Here is a 17,933-nt window from a genome sequence, read left to right on the forward strand (position 1 = left end):
GATGTGGGAGGCAGTCGCCAGGGCTGGTAGGCTCGAGGACAAGCGGGAGGGAAGCTGGGGAACTGTCTGGACAGAGGCACTGGCCCTCCCGGGGCCCCACCTGCCATTAGCTGCATCCACCCTTTCTTCAGAGACACGTATTGAGCCCCAGCCGGGTCTCAGCTGCTCTCTGGACACCGGGAACTCAGCCACAGGCTGAAGACACAGAACCCACACCGCAGCAGGGGCTGGGACAGGTCTCTGGGCGTGACGCCCAACAGCAGAGCTCGGGCACCCGCGGCCCACAGGGCAGCTCCAGGCTAAGGAGTCAACACGTAGCTCGAGCCCTCGGCCCCTGAACACGGAGCCCTTTACAGACCTGGAGCTGAGTCGAGGCATCGTTTCCCAAGATTCCGGGGCTCCCCTCCCAGGGAGAGGGAAGGAAGAGTCAAAAGCAAGGCAGCCTGTCGCCCCCGTCCCCGTATCTCTGTCTAAGGAGGTGCAGGGCAGTGTGATGGGGGCGTGCTTCTGGTCTTGGAAACCACGTCGGTAATAAGCACGAAGAATGCCTTGAGGAAAACCCCCTTCCCACCCGAACCAGCGGCCGGTTCCTGGCATTCCCACTGCAGGCACACACTGGGTGTGGTACCAGGAGTGTGTAATCCGAGGGACACACACCAACGCACCCCAGGCCCCTTGGGAGGCCCCTCCTGCCACAATGGCCAAATGGGCTTTCCTTTTTGGTAGCACTGGGCGAAGGGAGGCAGGGGAGGGAACGTGGGAAGAGGCATAGGACGGGCAGCGGGAGCCTTCCAGCCAAACGGACACCATGACCAACTCCGCATGAATGGAAATGACAAAGTACACCACCGGCCCCACGGTTTCCAGGTATCCCTGGGACCTCACAGGCAGACACTGAGGGTCTCCAGGAGAGGGGTTGGCTCTGCAGCCCCTGTGATCCCAGCCGCTCCAAAAACACCCAAGGAGCGCTTTCTGCACATGCCTGTGAGAATCAAAGCCACCAAGCAACTCACAGATCCATTCCTCCCTCCGCCCTCGGGGCCCGAACCCCTCTCCCAGGTGTCTGCACCTCTGGCTCCTTCTCAGGGTCCTGTCTCAGCTTCAATGCCACCTCCTCTTGAAGCCCTCGCAGATCACCCAGGCATGGCCTCTAACATCAGCCGTTGGAACCCTCTGCTGGGCACTCCATCAGGTTGGCTGTCTCTGGTGTAGTGATTATTCATTCACTTGCCCATTGTCTTACACATGCACACACACACACACACACACACGAGCATCCTATCGCCATGAGGGCAGCACCCTCCTCTAGCTTGCTCACTGCTCACCTAAAATGGGAGTCAGTATTTAGCAGGTGCTTCAAGGTTTGCTGAATGAATAGGTCATGCCCCACCTTCCTGGGGCCCACACAGATAAAGAAGTGGCAAGCGCTGTACCTCCCCCACCCCAGGCTCAGCGCCAACAGGAAGGACCGGTCCACGCAGCCAGGCCAAGGAGAGAGCCCCCCATCTCCCACACTGGGTCTTTCCAGCAAGTGCTTATTCAGCCCCTACTAACAACAGACCACAAAACACCAACAAATGAGAATATCCCAGAAGGACGTCTTCAGGCCTCCCTGCTCTACCTGCTCCTCCACAAGCCCCACTGCTCCTAATCCTCACAGACCCCACACTTCACACGTATGTCCCCACGGAGCCCCGATGGCCACCTCCCTTTCTTGTGTAGGTGAGCATTAAGAAGAGGCTATCTGACCAGGCACAGTGGCTTATGCCTGTAATCCCAGCATTTTGGGAGGCCAAGGTGGGCAAATTGCCTGAGGTCAGAAGTTCGAGACCAGCCTGGTCAACATGGCGAAACTGCATCTCTATTAAAAATACAAAAATTAGCCAGGCGTGGTGGCCTATGCCTGTAATCCTAGCTACTTGGGAGGCTGAGGCAGGAGAACTGCTTGAGCCCAGGAGGCAGAGGCTGCAGTGAGCCGAGATCATGCCGCTGCACTCCAGCCTGGGTGACAGAGACTCTGTCTCAAAAGAAAGAAAAAAGAAGCTATCCAGCCTCTCACAAATCCAGGGAAGCCCCAACTTCCTCCATTTTCTGAGGTTCCTGGTCCAGGTAAAAATTAAGACATGTCTACTACCCTTTTCATGTTTTGCTGGATTCCATTTTCTAATTTACTAATATTTGACTTAGAATGTGGTTTCCGTGACCATGAGGGTTTGGCCAGTATATGTTCTTCCTTTTGACGTCCTCACTAGGGTTTTGTATCAAGATTATTCTGGGCTTTTAAAACGAGTGTGCTGGTTTTTTGGGGGTTTTTTTCCTCCATTTTTTGAAGATGCTATTTGGAGAAATTTACTTAGGACGCCATTTGGACTTAAAGTTTATATTGTGTGAAAGTTTATCATTACAGATACATTTGCTTCTTATACTTATGAAAATAACCACGAAAAAGTTAAAATAGATTTAGATTAAGTGTTACTTTTCAGGGACCCACCTCATAAATTAATACTTTTAACCCCACAAGCCCTAGTACAGTGTGACTGGCTTGTTCAAAGATAAATGCAGTCACGCCTTGCTTAACGACAGGGATGCGTTCGGAGAAATGCCTCATCAGGTGATTTCGTCACTGAGCGCACCTCATACGCAGTGTGCCTGCACACACACCCGGGTGGCACAGCCTCCTCCATGCCCTGGCTCGATGGGTAAGCCCATTGCTCCTGGTTTCACAGCTATGCAGCCCGTGACTGTACTGAGTCCTCACTGCCACACAATGGTGAGTGCTTGTGCATCTAATCATAGAGGAGAGGCAGCAGAAGTAAGATTTAAAAGCTAAAGCATGGTGCACCTGCATACGGCACTTAGCATGAATGGAACTTGTGGGACTGGAAGTGGCTCTGGGTGGGTGAGTGAGTGAGTGAGGAGCGGATGTGAGGGCCCAGGCATTCCCGTACATGTCTGTAGACCCTATAGAGGCTGCACACTTAGACTATGCTAAATTTATACAAAAATATTATTCTTTCTTCCATAACTACCCTCAGCTTACTTCGTTGCCTTATACATTTCTTAATTTTTTACCTTTTGGACTCTTTGGTAATAATACTTCGCTTAAAACACACAGTGTAGAGCTATACAAAAATAGTTTCTTTCTTTATATCCTCATCTATTCACTTTTCCCTATTTGATTTTGTTTGTTTGTTTGCTTTCTAAACTTTGTTGTTAAAAGCTAAGACACAAACACACACATTCGCCTGGGCCTCCCCGGGGCCAGCATCATCACATCACCGCCTTCCACCCGCACGTTCCTGTCCCACTGGGAGGTTTCCACGGGAATAATGCACGGGGTGCGGTCGCCTCCCACGACGGCCGTGCCTGCTTCCGGATCCCTCCCGAAGGACCTGCTGAAGGCTGTTTCACAGCTCACTTTTGTTTAGTAAGTAGAAAGAATACATTCTAAAATCATGATAAAAGTTACAGTAAATCCATAAGCCAGTATCACAGTCATTTCTTATCATCAAGTATCATGTCTGTGCATGACCGTATGTGCTGGACGTTCACATGCCAGGTAGTACGGTGGGTTCACCCGCACCATCGTCACTCAACACGTGCGAGTAAAGCTTCAAGCTGAGCTGCTGCGACAGCCACACTGGGATAGGGATCTTTCAGGTCTGTTCTAATCACACATGGCCACCACAGTATGCGTGGTCTTCCTTGACTGAAATGCCGTCATGCAGGGCGTGACCTGGGAGATTTTCTTCAAGGAAAGATGGATCCACACAGGAGCGTGGCCCAGTGGTGGACACAAGGAGGGGAAGGTCAGAGAGAGAGACTGAGAGAGGGAGAGGAGGAGCAAGGGAGGGAGGAAGGGAAGGAGAGAGACAGAGAGAAAGGGAAAGAAAAAACAAAGAGGGAGAGAAAAAGAGAAAGAGAGGGAAGAAGGGATAGAGACTGAAAGAAAAGAACAAAAGAGTGAGAGAAGGAAGGAAGGAAGGAAGGAAGGAAGGAAGGAAGGAAGGAAGGAAGGAAGGAAGGAAGGAAGAAAGGGAGGGAGGAAGGGAGGGAGGGAAGGAAAGGAGGGAGGGAGGGGGGACTGAGGAGTATGGTTCAGCGAAACCTTTGCACCCAAGGTTGGTGGCACCAGCATCACCAACAAGAGACACAGGTGCCCTCAGCTGGTTGCAGGCCTCCTCCCACCCCACAGGTGATCAGTCAGCTTTTCAAATGGGTGAAAGTCAAAAGAGAAACTGAGGAAATAAGCCATGCACTACCACTATCTACAAGGGATGAGGCGAGTGAAGAACAGAGTTTTCTGGAATCAGCAGCCCTGGTTGATCAACAACAGACCAGCACAGCCGAGCTGGTTCTCCCCCAGGTTCCCAGCACCACACGGATTCCAAACCTTCGGGCAGACGTGGGAAACGCGGAAACATTCAGCCGTCGAGTATCCGCCCAGCTGGAACAGATGCTCATTGCTGTGCCCTAAGGAGACTCGTGGACACAAATGAAACTCCCAGGCAGGTGAGGCCCTCTGGTCCCTGAGGTTTAGCGCTTGCAGGTCTAGACCAACCTATGAGGCGCACTCGGCTTCAGGTATGACCTCAGCCAAAGGCCAACAGAGAGCTGAGGGCATGTCCCAGAGATGTGTAAAGCACCCCCCATGTATGACCTCAGCCAAAGGCCAACAGAGAGCTGAGGGCATGTCCCAGAGATGTGTAAAGCACCCCCCATGTATGATCTCAACCAAAGGCCAGCAGAGAGCTGAGGACATGTCCCAGAGATGTGTAAAGCACCCCTTGGTCACGCTGTATTCAAGGATTCTCAAAGCGGGGTCCCTGGATGCCTCCACCTCCCCTGGGACTGCGTGGGAATGCAGATTCCCGGCCCCTCCCCAGACCTGCTGGATCAGAGGATCTGAGACTTGTAGCCCCTTAGCCTACCCGCCAGGATGCCAACGCTCACCAACGTGTGAGAATCACTGCTCCAATTAAAACTTCAACTGGACTCCAAAAATACAAATGTGGCAGGGGGTGGATTTGAAATGGAAAGCGAAGCAAGCTCAGGAAAGAGCCAGATCCTGCCTCTCCTCCCGCCCCCTGAGTACGTGCTGGTCTCTTCCAGGCGCCAACAGCGCAAGGGACCAAAGAGATGAAACGGAAAGCCACAGTGTAGGGCCCACCTTATCTTTTCATCTTCACGGCTAGGAGCTCTCAGTCCGGCTGCACCTGGGAAGCTTCTGCACCACACACGCCCACCCCCGGACGCCGCAGGCTTGGGTTTCTCTGCCAGGCTGGCAGCACGGGGGAGGCCAGCTGCTATGCCCCGGGGAGGGCTGCGTGGCGCCTGCCTCCTGAGTGGGGAGCGGCCCCCACAGCGCCAGCATCTTCCTGTCTCCCGGGCACGTGGGCAGTGCCACCCTCTCCCTGACCCAGTTTGCCATCCTCTCGGAAGGGGCATAGGGGAATAGCGGCCGCCAGCGCCTTCCCTGAAATAACCTGGAAGGGCTCCACTCTGGGCCCCAGGCAGCTGCCATATGGCCACGGCACAGCCCTCGACCCCAGTCACGCCCCACCACCCCCCACTGCAGAAGGGGTGCCCGCCTGCCTTCCCCTCACCACGCCCCCCCAAGGAACCTCCGGAGCCGGTCAGACCCTGCCCATCCCACTGGGAGCTTGGGATCATGTCTCACACCACAAGCCAAGACCCCACAGCCCAGCGGGGGCTGAGTCTGAAGCTAATTCCAGGACAGCCCAGCAAGGCTGGGAGGGAGCCAGGGAGGGGCTATGTGCGTGGGGGAGGCGGTGATTTTTACAGCCTTCCCCCACTGTTCCCCGTAGACACCGGGCGAGTGAGCCTGCACACCAGCTCCCTCCCCTGCCCGCTCCTGCTCGGAGCCCGACAAGGCTGCCAGCAGCCCAGCCTGCCACAGGGCCCGGGAGCCCAGACACCTCCTCTTCCCACCAATCTTCCATTTTCAGAGGGAGCCGCTCTCTCTCCTCTCAGGCCTGCTCCATCTGTGACATTTCTCCCTCCCTGGATGAAGTGGGGTTTTCGCCCTCGTGAGCAGAGTCTCCTTCAGGGCTCCTCCGTGAGAGAAATATGGGGCTGGACAGGGCCCCCTTCCCTCCCTCCTCGCTCACCCTAAGAACCTGCAGGGACCCAGCAGCCACGCAGGCATGGAGCCAGCACCCCTGCCTCCCCTGGGGCCAGTGACCAGGCCGGGAGGTAAAGCAGTCCTCCCTCCCTCCCTCCCTGCCTCCAGCCAGCCCTGACCCCGACCCCAGCCAGCCCTGACCCCGACCTCAGCGTGCACTCCCCGGGCACAGGAGGGAGGCTCCTTCCACCGAGGCCTCTGCTGACAGATGTCCGGGCCCCCACCTGGACCTACCCAGACCTAAGCTCCTGGGCAGGTGGTCCCGGACACCCTGCCTTTCTCAGTGAAATACGGTTTCCACTGCGAGAGTCTGCCGCCAGCCAGCAGCCCGCGCACACTGGTCACACAGACACACGCATGCACACACACACTTTGCCAGGGAACATCTGTTTTGACAAACACATTATTCGAGTCAGTCCATGGGACGTGAATTGACAGATTCCTGGGTGCAGGCTGCTGGCTTTGTGCATTTGCACCTAAGCCGAGCTGGGGACTCTGATGTGTTTGTCCCACGGCCCCTTCCCCACTCCACCCCACCCGCAAGAAGACAAGTCCAGGCCCTGAGCCGCTGCTGTCTGAGACGCCCGGGGCGCACTCCCCAGGCGAGCGGGACTGTGTCCATCGGGTGCCAAACTTTGCCTGGAGGGGCTTTTCTGAAAAGCCTGGGGTGGGGGCCATGACAGAGCCACAGCACCCCTGCAGCTGACACCCGGCACCCAGGAAGAAGTCGGTCAGCCCTTCCCTTCCGAGACGACCCTGAATTCCAGGCAGCACCAAGATGCCAGCAGGGCGAGCCGCTGCTCCCCGCACCCAGCGTCCCCGGACCCCACGCTGAAGGGCATTCTCCATCCGCTGCAAAATAAACTTTGTCTGGGCAAAGAGTTTCCGGCTAACCCCCTGTGATCATCGCCGCTGCAGCTCAGGTGCAGAAAGGCGAGGGGAGACGGGAAGCTATTTTTAGGAGAAAAAAATAAATCTCAGCCTACCTTTAGAAGCGAGCTGTGCCAAGGCTCCGGAGGTTCACCCGGAGACAACTGCAGTGTACTGTGTCAGATTACAAACTGGGGGCGAGAGGGAGGGAGGGAGGAGGGGGAGAGGGAGAGAGGGAGGGAGGGAGGAGGGGGAGAGGGAGAGAGGGATGGAGAGAGCAGCAGAGGGAGAGACAGGGGGCGAGAGGCAGGCAGAGGCGGCGCCCAGTCAACATTGCAGGGCACTGGTGTGTCTGCACTGCTTGCATTCAGCGAGACATGATTCATTAGTTTTCTGCAGGCAGGCAAGCAGGTCGAGAGGGAGGGAGAGACAGCGAGAGCCAGAGGGAGAGAGAGAGAGGGAGGATCATCCGCCATGCAGCAGTAACCAGAGCCTATGAAACGTCAGTGTTTGAACGCACGCACACACACATGCACACAAATACACATGCACACACACGTGCACACACACACACACCAAGATGGCTATACCCCTCACTGCCAGTTTCTCTTTCACAGAGCTGTGGTGAAAAGCTCGGACAGAGATGGAGGCAAACAGCTCTCAGCCACATAGGGCTTGGGGTTGGTGCTTTTCCCTCCGTCCCTGGGAAAACAGCACAAGATCTTCCCTGCAGGAGGCCGGGGGACTCCAGCAACCGACAGGCAACCAATCAGCACATCAAGGTGAAAGCTGCCCTGGGCTCTACTCCAGGAAGCTCGGAAACTCAAGCGCCCTCAGAATTAAGTGATGAAGAGGAGCGACTGAAGCTGCCTGGGTCTTTGCTCTCCTGTCTGGCTCCCCTCCCCACCGCAAGCCTCCAGTGGCCCTGAGGGTTCCCCCTTCCCACAGAACTTCAGGTGGTGGCACAGATACACCCGCTACCTAGCAACCGGGTGGTGCAGGAGGGAAAAAACCCTGGGAAACATGCACGGACTTCACACACGTGCTTCCTTCCCTGGGTAAAAATCCCATGCTTGTTTTTGAAAGGTGCTAAATCAGGTAGCTCGTGCGAAGGAAAATCCCTTTGGTATTTTGGGCTCCATATACCCTAACTGAGGCTCTGAGGGCTCCTACTAATGATGGCCCTGTGCAGGGACAAGACTCCAGTGTAGGACACAAGAAGTCCAAGGAAGGGCTCACCACCAGTCCTTTGTACAAAAAGGAAGGACTTCTCCTGAGGTGCTTTCTGCTGCTTCTCCAATTAGACTCACTTTACAAGTTTTAAAAACATGGGCTCCTTAGTAAAGCCAAGGCATCCTCCCATCACCGTGGTTTTTGCTTGTGATCTTAAAGGAACTGCAATGGTCTCAAACCTAGACAGCCAGAGGAAACCTCTTCCCAAGACAACTTTTTCAACACTGTGACAGCCGGGTCCAGCGAGTTTTCCCAATCAGGATTCATTTTGGCCTCCCGGATAGGCTATTGAATTACATGCCTCTGAATTTGCCTGCAAGACTGGAGGCTTCCTTCAAGCCCTGTGTAGAGTAGCCCCAGCCTCTGTGCATGGAACAAAGAGATACGTGCCGTATCCAGGAGTAGGTGGCAAACCACAGATGATTCCTTTTCACCCTGGAGCAGAGTTATCAGGTCACAGAAACTGCAAGACTGCCGAAAATCACGGAAGGAACTGGTTACCAGATACTTGTACACACGTTCACAGCTGCGCTGCTCTCAACAGGCAAAGGGTGGAAATGATGCAAATGCCCATCAACCGATGGATGGGGAAACAAAATGTGGCATATCCATACAATGGAATATTATTCAGCCAGGAAAAAGGAATGAAGTACTGATTCATGCTATCCCATGAATAGACCTTGACAGCACCATGCCGGGGAAAGAAGCCAGACACAAAGCCCATCTATCATATGAGCCCATTTCTATGAAATACCCCAAATAGGCAAATTCATAGAGACAGAAAGGAGACTGGTGCTTGCTGAGGGCTAGGAGGAGAGGAGATGAGGAGTGACTCCTTAATGGAGTGGGGTTTCCTTTTGGGGTGGTGAGAAAGCTTTGGAACAAGAGAGAGGTGGCAGTTGCACAAGATGATGAATGTATTAAATGCCGCTGAGTTGTTCGCTTTAAAATGGTTAATTTTATGTGATGTGAACTTTACCTCCAGAAAAACATATGACAAGACCGTACAAAGCACCTGTGCATTGAACCCCACTGACCCAGTCTGCGCCTTCCTGACTCCATCTGTGTGGCCTGGAGCAGGTCAGTCTTTTCCCACATCTGTAAAACGATCGTGTCTGCTTATCACCTAATGTCTACTTCACGGGCTCCTCTGGGGGACGAATGAAACATTTGACAGAAGGAAATACAGCTATTCCCCCTTAGAAAGGACTCACTCTTTTAAAAGGTCATTCGGTGGCATGAAAATGACTCTCCACCTCTACTTTCTCAGCAGAGAGGAAACTAATTTTTAAGGAATGCCATGGATCATATAGGCCGAAAAGCCAAGGTTCTAAAACAAATAAGCTGCAAAAAATGTTTCCATTCAGATATGCTGGGCCTCATACAGGGCCATTGCTGCCTGCGCCAGCCCCGCCGAGTCTGTCATGGCTGTGCCAGCCCCGCCGAGTCTGTCATGGCTGTGCCAGCCCCGCCGAGTCTGTCATGGCTGCACTGTCGTCCGCGGCATCTCACGTGTGTGGGGCTGCAGGTCATGGGTCTCGGTCTGAGGAGCCTACTGTGTTGACTGGACAACTTGAGACCAAAGAGTTGACTGTAGCTGCCAAGAGACACATGGTCAAATCAGAAAAAGAATGCAGGGCCAGGCGCAGTGGCTCATGCCTGTAGTCCCAGCACTTTGGGAGGCCAGAGTGGGAGGATCACTTGAGCCTAGGAGTTCTAGACCAGCCTGGGCAACATAGCGAGACCCCATCTTTACAAAAAATACAAAACTTAGCTGGGCATGGCAGTGCATGCCTGTGGTCCTAGCTACTCAGGAGGCTGAGGTGGGAGGATCGCTCGAGCCCAGGGGGGTCAAAGCTGCAATGAGCTGTGACTGCTCCACTGTACCCCAGCCTGGGGGACAGAGTGAGACCCTGCGTCAAAAAAAAAAAAAAGAAAAGAAAAGAAAAGAAAAATAACGCAGGATTCCGTTTCTTGGTATCATGTTCTAACTTCACAAAAATTAGGTAAATTTTGTGCATAAAATACTGAAAAAAATGTAACAAAACAGAGACTTTCATAAGTGTGCTCTTAGGTAACTAACAATCCAGATGAAGCCATTCTGTGCCTGTGAAGAATGAGGACGTGTTCAACCCAGCAGGAAGGAGCTGGCCGGTTCTGAAAAGTGAGCTGCCGTGGTGGGGACCAGTTTCAGTGATGGAATCAGAAATGCTGACCTCCTCCGGCACTTGGTACAGGCAACCTGCTAGCTCTGGGCTGAACACAGGCCACACAAAGGCGTTGTTACTCACCGGTTCTGTTAGGCTGTTAGATTCCTGTGAGTAAGGCACCATTTGTTTTATCTGGTCCTGGATGGAACGAGTGTTTGCCAGATGTCAGGAAGTGTCAGATGCAAAGCTGCGTAACTGCCATTCACAGAGTTTTCCAGCCCTACGTACGGAGACAGCACAACTGGGCCGTTTCCACTTGGAACTGCTGTCTGAGAAAATGCCAGTCATTTTGTTTGCAACGTAGTTCTGAAGGCTCAGCATTAAAGTGGAATCTCCTGTCCCTGGACAGCTAATAATAGGTCTGTGCTGACACTGAACATCAGCGCCTCTGCGGGCCTGAGCTTTCACAAAGCACAGCAAGTTTTCTATGAGGCCAATTCCAAGGCCGGTGGCTAAGTGCAGCCCCCTAAATCCTTTCAAGTAGCCTTTTGAAGTTGGGTGTTCACCATAAGTGCACCACTCAGATAGGAACATCTCTCAGAAAATCCTGCCCTGTTTACAAGTAGTGGGGTAGTCAGAAAGGTCTAAAAACTAGGCAGCATTGGAGACGATATGATGATCTACTTGGAAATCCAGATGAACCAATTGCAGAAAAACTGTTACAAATAAGAATTGCATAGGAGAGGATAGAATAGGTCTGGCATGATGGCTCATGCCTGTAATCCCAACACTTTGGGAGGCTGAGGTGGGAAGACCACTTGAGCTCAGGAGTTTGAGACCAGCCTGGACAACATGGTAAAAGCCTGTCTCTACAAAAAATACAAAAACTTAGACAGGTGTGATGGCTCATGTCTGTAGTCCCAGCTACTTGGGGGTTGAGGTGGAAGGATCACCTAAGCCCAGGAGGTGAAGGTCACAGTGAGCCATGATCACACCACTGTACTCCAGCCTGGGTGACAGAGCAAGACTCTGTCTCAAAAAAAAAAAAGGGGGGGGGGCTCTACATATATTCCATAATTGGATAGAATAGTATATTATTTTTGGTTCCCAGCAAATATATATTTGTATATTATTGCATATTATTTTGGAGGAACAAAGCTAATATATAAAAATCAATGGCTTTCCTACATAAAAGCAATAATCAGGTAGAAAGTATAATGGAAGGGGAAAAAATTCCATTTATAATAGCATACAAAAAGAAAGGCATGCCTAGAAATGTGTAAGATATATATGAAGAAAACTGAAGAAAAAATAAAAGAAAAATTAAGCAAAAAGAAAAGCCAACCCCAATACAAAAAACTAGCCAGGCGTGATGGCAGCACCTGTAGTCCCAGCTACTCGGGAGGCTGAGGCAGGAGAATGGCGTAAACCCAGGAGGCAGAGCTTGCAGTGAGCTGAGATCCGGCCACTGCACTCCAGCCTGGGTGACAGAGCGAGACTCTGCCTCAAAAAAAAAAAAAAAAAAAAAAGCCAACCCCACACTAGGAGAGGGTCCTTAAATTTTATACAATTCTCCTGAAATCAACCTTAACATTTAATATGATTACAATCAACATAAAGCCAAGATTTTTTCCAGACCTCTGGAAGCCGATTCTAAACTTAGTATGGAAATATAAGCACAAAAGTATAAGCCAGACATTTTGTTGAAGGCAAGAAGAAGTAATGAAAGAAAACTAGTTTTACCAGACATTAAAAATGTATTATGAATATATAATTAAAACTGTTCTGTCCTGGTACATGAACAGACAGACCCATAGAACAAACTGGGTGGTCCATAAAGAAATCCAATTACATAGGAGAATTTAATATATGATAAAATAGTACTTATAATCAATAACAAAATATAGAATATTCAATAAATAATGGTCAGAATACAGGATAATTAAGAGGAGAAAGTTCTTACACATAAGTTAATTCCAGATCAAGCAAGTATTTAAACATATAAAAGAAAAACTAGATGTTCTAGAAAAATTATGCATTTTTTTGATTATTGTCAAATGAAGAAGGAGTTTCTAAGAAAACCCAGGAACAAGAAAAGGAAATGCTGATTAAATCTGATTACATGGAAATGTAAACTTCTGCACAGTGGGAAAATGCCACAAATAAAACCAAAAGATTGGCTACAACTGAGATAACATATTTGCTACACATATTTCAGATTCAGTTGTGGGTCCAATTTTGTTAGGCCTGGAGTTTATATAATGTGGGGAGCCCTAGTTAAGAAAAATAAAACACAGAGAACACCAATACGAAATATACAAATGATCATTTATCGAGAATAAGGAAGTAAATCACAAGAAATTCCAGATTTTAAAATGCTGACAAATCCCATAAATATCACAAAATCCAGAAAAATAGCATATATTTATTGTAATTAACTGCCTAAGACTCTACTATAATATTGTTTTTATTGATACATGAAAAATGTACATAATTTAGGGGTACGTGTGCTAATTTGATGCATTCATGTAAATATAAAAATAAAATCAGGGTAATTGGGTGACCTATCACCTTATAATATTTGAGTAATATTTGTTTTTAACACTGTTTGACTGTGTAATCTTTGATTACTTCTCCAGATGACAATGATTTTATAATTTTGTTTTCTTGGAGAGAACAGAAAGAAAACTCTTTCTTCTAGCATGATGATCAAAATTGGTTTTTTAAAGTTATTATTGAAGGCTTAAATGATTTTTTAGGCAGCTAGAGAGAAAGGGCAGGTCACCCACAAAGGGAACCCCATCAGGCTAACAGTGGACCTCTCAACTGAAGCTCTACAAGCCTGAGGAGATTGGGGGCCTATATTCAACATTCTTAAAGAAAAAAAAAATCTTCAACCAAGATTTTCATATCCAGCCAAACTAAGCTTCATAAGCAAAGGAGAAATAAGATCCTCTTCAGATAAGCAGATGTTAAGGGAATTTACCACCAGACCTGCCTTACAAGAGATCTTGAAAGGAGCACTAAACATAGAAAGGAAAGACCACTACCAGCTGATACAAAAACACACTTAAACACACAGACAAGTGTTGCTATAAAGCAACCACACACAAGCCAGCATAATAAGTAGCTAACAACACAATGACAGGATTGAATCCACACATATGAATACTAACCTTGAATGTAAATGGGCTACATGCCCCACCTAAAAGGCACAGAACGGCAAGTTGTGTGAAAAAGCAAGACCCAGTGGTATGCTGTCTTCAGGGAACCTATCTCACACATAATGACACCCACAGGCTCAAAATAAAGGGATGGAGGAAAATCTACCAAGCAAATTAAAAACAGAAAAAAGCAATGGCTGTGATCCTAATTTCAGAAAAACCTACTTCAAACCAACAAAGATAAAAAAGGGCAACATTACATAATGGTAAAGTGTTTAATTCTACAAGAAGACTTGACTATCCTAAGTATATATGCACCCAACACAGGAGCACCCAGATCCATAAAGCAAGTTCTTAGAGACCTACAAAGAGACATAGACTGCCATACAATAATAGTAGAAGACTTCAACACTCTACTGACAGTATTAGACAGACCATCAAGGCAGAAAACTAACAAAGATATTCAGGACCTGAACTCAACATTGGACCAAATGGATCTGATAGACCTCTACAGAACTCTCCACCCCAAAACAACAGAATATACATTATTCTCATTGCCACATGGCATATATCAATGACATAATTGGACATAAAACAATCTTCAACAAATTCAAAAGAACTGAAGTCATACCAAACACACTCTCAAACCACATCACAATAAAAATAGAAGTCAAGACTAAAAAAATTGCTCAAAACCATGCAATTACATGGAAATCACTTTCGGATAAATAATAAAATTAGGGAAGAAATCAAGAAGTTACTTGAAACTAATGCAAACAAACATACAACATACCAGAATGTTGGGAACACAGCTAATGCAGTGTTAAGAAGGAAATTCATAGCACTAAAGTATTCATAACATCAAAAAGTTAGAAAAATCTCAAATTAACAACCTAACATCACAACTGAAAGAATTAGAGAAACAAGAACAACCCCAAAGCTAGCAGAAGACAAGAAATAACAAAAATCAGAGCTGAACTGAAGGAAACCAAGACACAAAGAAAATCATTCAAAAGATCGACTAATCCAGCAGTTGGGTTTTTGAAAAAATAAGATAAATAGGACACTAGCTAGACTAATAAAAAAGAAGAGAGAAGGCGCAATAAATACAATTATAAATGACAAAGGAAATATTACCACTGACCCCACAGAAATAAAGATAATCATCAGAAACTACTAAGAACACCTCTATGCACACAAACTAGAAAACTGAGAAGAGATGGATAAATTCCTGGACACATACAACCTCCCAAGACTCAACCAGGAAGAAATGGATTCCCTGAACAGACAAATAATGAGCTCTGATTTATTAAATCAGTAATAAATAGCCAACCAACCAAAAAAAGCCCAGGATCTGATGGATTTATAGCCAAATTATACTAGATGTACAAAGAAGAGCTGCTACTATTCCTACAGAAACTATTCCAAAATACTGAGCAGGAGGGACTCTTCCTCAACTCATTCTATGAGGACAGCATCATCATGATGCCAAAACCTGGCAGAAACAGAAACAAAAAAAGAAAACTTTAGGCCAATATCCTTGATGAACATCAACACAAAAATCCTCAACAAAATACTTGCAAACCAAATCCAGCAGCACATCAAAAAGCTAATCCACCATGATCAAGTAGGCCTCATCGCTGGGATGCAAGGTTGTTTCAACATACACAAATCAGTAAATATGATTCATCACATAAACAGAACTAAAGACAAAAACCATGTGATTATCTCAATAGACACAGAAAAGGCTTTCAACAAAACTGAACATTCATTCATGTTAAAAACTCTCAATAAACTAGGTATTGAAGGAACATACCTCAAAATAATAAGAGCCAGCCAGGCGCAGTGGCTCAAGCCTGTAATCCCAGCACTTTGGGAGGCCGAGACGGGCGGATCACGAGGTCAGGAGATCGAGACCATCCTGGCTAATACAGTGAAACCCTGTCTCTACTAAAAAAATACAAAAAACTAGCCAGGCAAGTGGCGGGCGCCTGTAGTCCCAGCTACTCGGGAGGCTGAGGCAGGAGAATGGCGTAAACCCGGGAGACAGAGCTTGCAGTGAGCTGAGATCCAGCCACTGCACTCCAGCCTGGGTGACAGAGTGAGACTCCATCTCCAAAAAAAAATAAAAAATAAAAATAAAAATAAATTTAAAAAATAAAAAAATAAGAGCCATCTATGACAAACTCACAGCCAACATCAAACTGAATGGGCAAAATCTGGAAACATTCCCCTCAAAAACCAGCACAAGAGAAACCAGCACAAGGATACCCTCTCTCACTACTCCTATCCAACAAAGTACTGGAATTCTTAGCCAAAGCAATCAGGCAAGAGAAAGAAAGGGCATCCAAACAGGAAAAGAGGAAGTCAAATTATCTCTGACTGCAGATGAGATAACTTTTTTGAGAGCACACTTGCACTCACACACTCACACTCACACATTCGCAATCACACACTTGCACTCACACTTGCACTCGCACTCACACACTTGCACTTGCACTCACACACACTCACACACACTTGCACACACGCTCACACATTCACTTGTACTCACACTTGCACTCACCCTCACCCTCACACTCACACACTCGCACTCACACTCACTCGCACACTCGCAGTCACACTCGCACATTCGCAGTTGCACTCACACACTCGCACTCATGCTTGCACTTGCAGTCACACTTGCACTCACACGCTCACACTGACACACAGTTGCACTCACACACGCACACACTTGCACTGGCACACACACTCACACTGGCACTCGCATTCACACACTCACACTCACACTGGCACTCACATTGGCACTCACAGTCGCAGTCACATGCTCACACTGACACACACTTGCACTCACACACTCGCACTGGCACTCACACTCACACACTAGCACTCACATTCGCACTCACACTCCCCCCGGAGACACCTTTCCCAGCAGCCAAAGCAGCTCCCGCTGAGCCTGTCTGAGCAATGGCTCCATGTCCCGGGGCTACTGCCCAGCAGCTTTCTCTGCTAGAAAATCACAGTTCCACGTCCCGCCGTACACTGCTGTGGCTGTGGGTGACTCCGCTCTTGCTTCTTGTGTTTTCCAGTTTCCTATAACACATACGCTAACTTTTTAAAAAGAAACGTTACTTTCAAAACCTAAGAAAAACAGAAACAGTCCTTCAGGGCACAGTAAGAAAGCCTGAACCACTGGGCCCAGCTACTTGGGCAACTCACCCCCGAGTTCAGGCAATGCTAACGGGGCGCGCGTCCCATCACACAGCCACACCTGGTCTCCCTCTGCAGGTGGGACAGGCCTTCCTCCACCTCCAGCAGGGGTGGGTGTGATGGGGTAGGGAGGGGGAGGAGGAGGAGAAAGAGGAGCAGAAGTGGAAGAAGAAGAAAGAGAGAGAGGAAGAAAGGGGGAGAGACAGGCCGACCGCTGTGGCTGGAGTGGAGAAGGTTCTCGTGCTGTGGACTCTGTGGCTGGGGTACAGAAGGTTCCCCATGCTGACACTGCCTCCAGGCGTTCTTCCCGCCCAGGCTGGTCAGCCTGCAGAGTAGATGCAGGACAGCAGGGCTTCCCGTGCCTCAGGGCTGATTTGAGGAGCTGCCTGGCCTCTCTACTTAAAAGATGGGGTCATTCCATCAGGACATCTTTCCAAGCATTGACTCTGTGCCGTGCACTGCCCGTGGTGCTCAGAGTTCAGCAGAGACACTGATAGGACCCCTACTCTCACCAAGCCTCTGTGCTCAGGACGGAAAGGCAAACAGTAAACAAATACCAATCAATACTAGCAAGGCAGTTACACTTAGTGCTAAGAAACAGGGGTCTGGGAAAGAGATGGGCCTGGGGTGCCCTGGGAGGGCCTGGGAAGGTGGCCGTTCAGGGAGTGATCTGGGGAATGAAGAAGCCGGTGTGCACAAGGAACGTGTGCCTGGTGGAGGGAACGGTGAGGACACAGGCCCCAAGAGGAGACGTACAGCGTGTCTGAGGAACCACAGAGGCCAGCATGGCTGGGTTACAAGGAAGGAAGAAAGGAGGGAAGAAAGGAGGGAGGAAGGGAGGGAGGGAGGGAAGCCAGATTGTGGCTTTTAGATGCTGCAAGAACTCCGGCTTCACTGTGAGCAAGACGAGTCATTGGAGGGATCTGGGCAGAGCAACATGGCCTGGTGTCTGCTGTTTTTAAAAGCTGGCTCTAACAGTCATCCCAGCAGAGCGCAAAGTCAAACATCACAATTCTCCATTGGCTCCGGGATGAAATCATTTGGTAACAGCCAATAAGAAGGCAGCTGCCCTGCAGAGAAGGAACCTGGGAAGGGGCAGGGGCACACGCTGGCCACTGGCTGTTTCAACGCATCACTCTTAATACACTTCCCCAGAGGAAC

At 49.2% G+C, this 17,933-nt stretch overlaps 1 protein-coding gene across 6 annotated transcripts in view; it reads right to left on the bottom strand.

Annotated features, from left to right (window-relative positions):
• Nucleotides 1-7,718, bottom strand: part of RIMBP2 (RIMS binding protein 2) — a 352,529-nt gene extending 344,811 nt beyond the window's left edge. For 2 of the 6 annotated variants that reach the window (XM_037987242.2, XM_037987238.2), the window contains exon 1: nt 7,132-7,708. The gene's annotated coding sequence lies outside the window, so the exon portion shown is untranslated. Of the gene's footprint in view, nt 1-7,131 lie in introns of all 6 variants that reach the window. The other 4 variants (XM_073021228.1, XM_037987203.2, XM_037987193.2 and 1 more) reach the window with 4 other exon arrangements.
• Nucleotides 7,719-17,933: the final 10,215 nt, after the last annotated feature.

Source organism: Chlorocebus sabaeus, chromosome 11 (genome assembly GCF_047675955.1).
Source record: "Chlorocebus sabaeus isolate Y175 chromosome 11, mChlSab1.0.hap1, whole genome shotgun sequence".
Classification (NCBI taxonomy): Eukaryota; Metazoa; Chordata; class Mammalia; order Primates; family Cercopithecidae; genus Chlorocebus; species Chlorocebus sabaeus.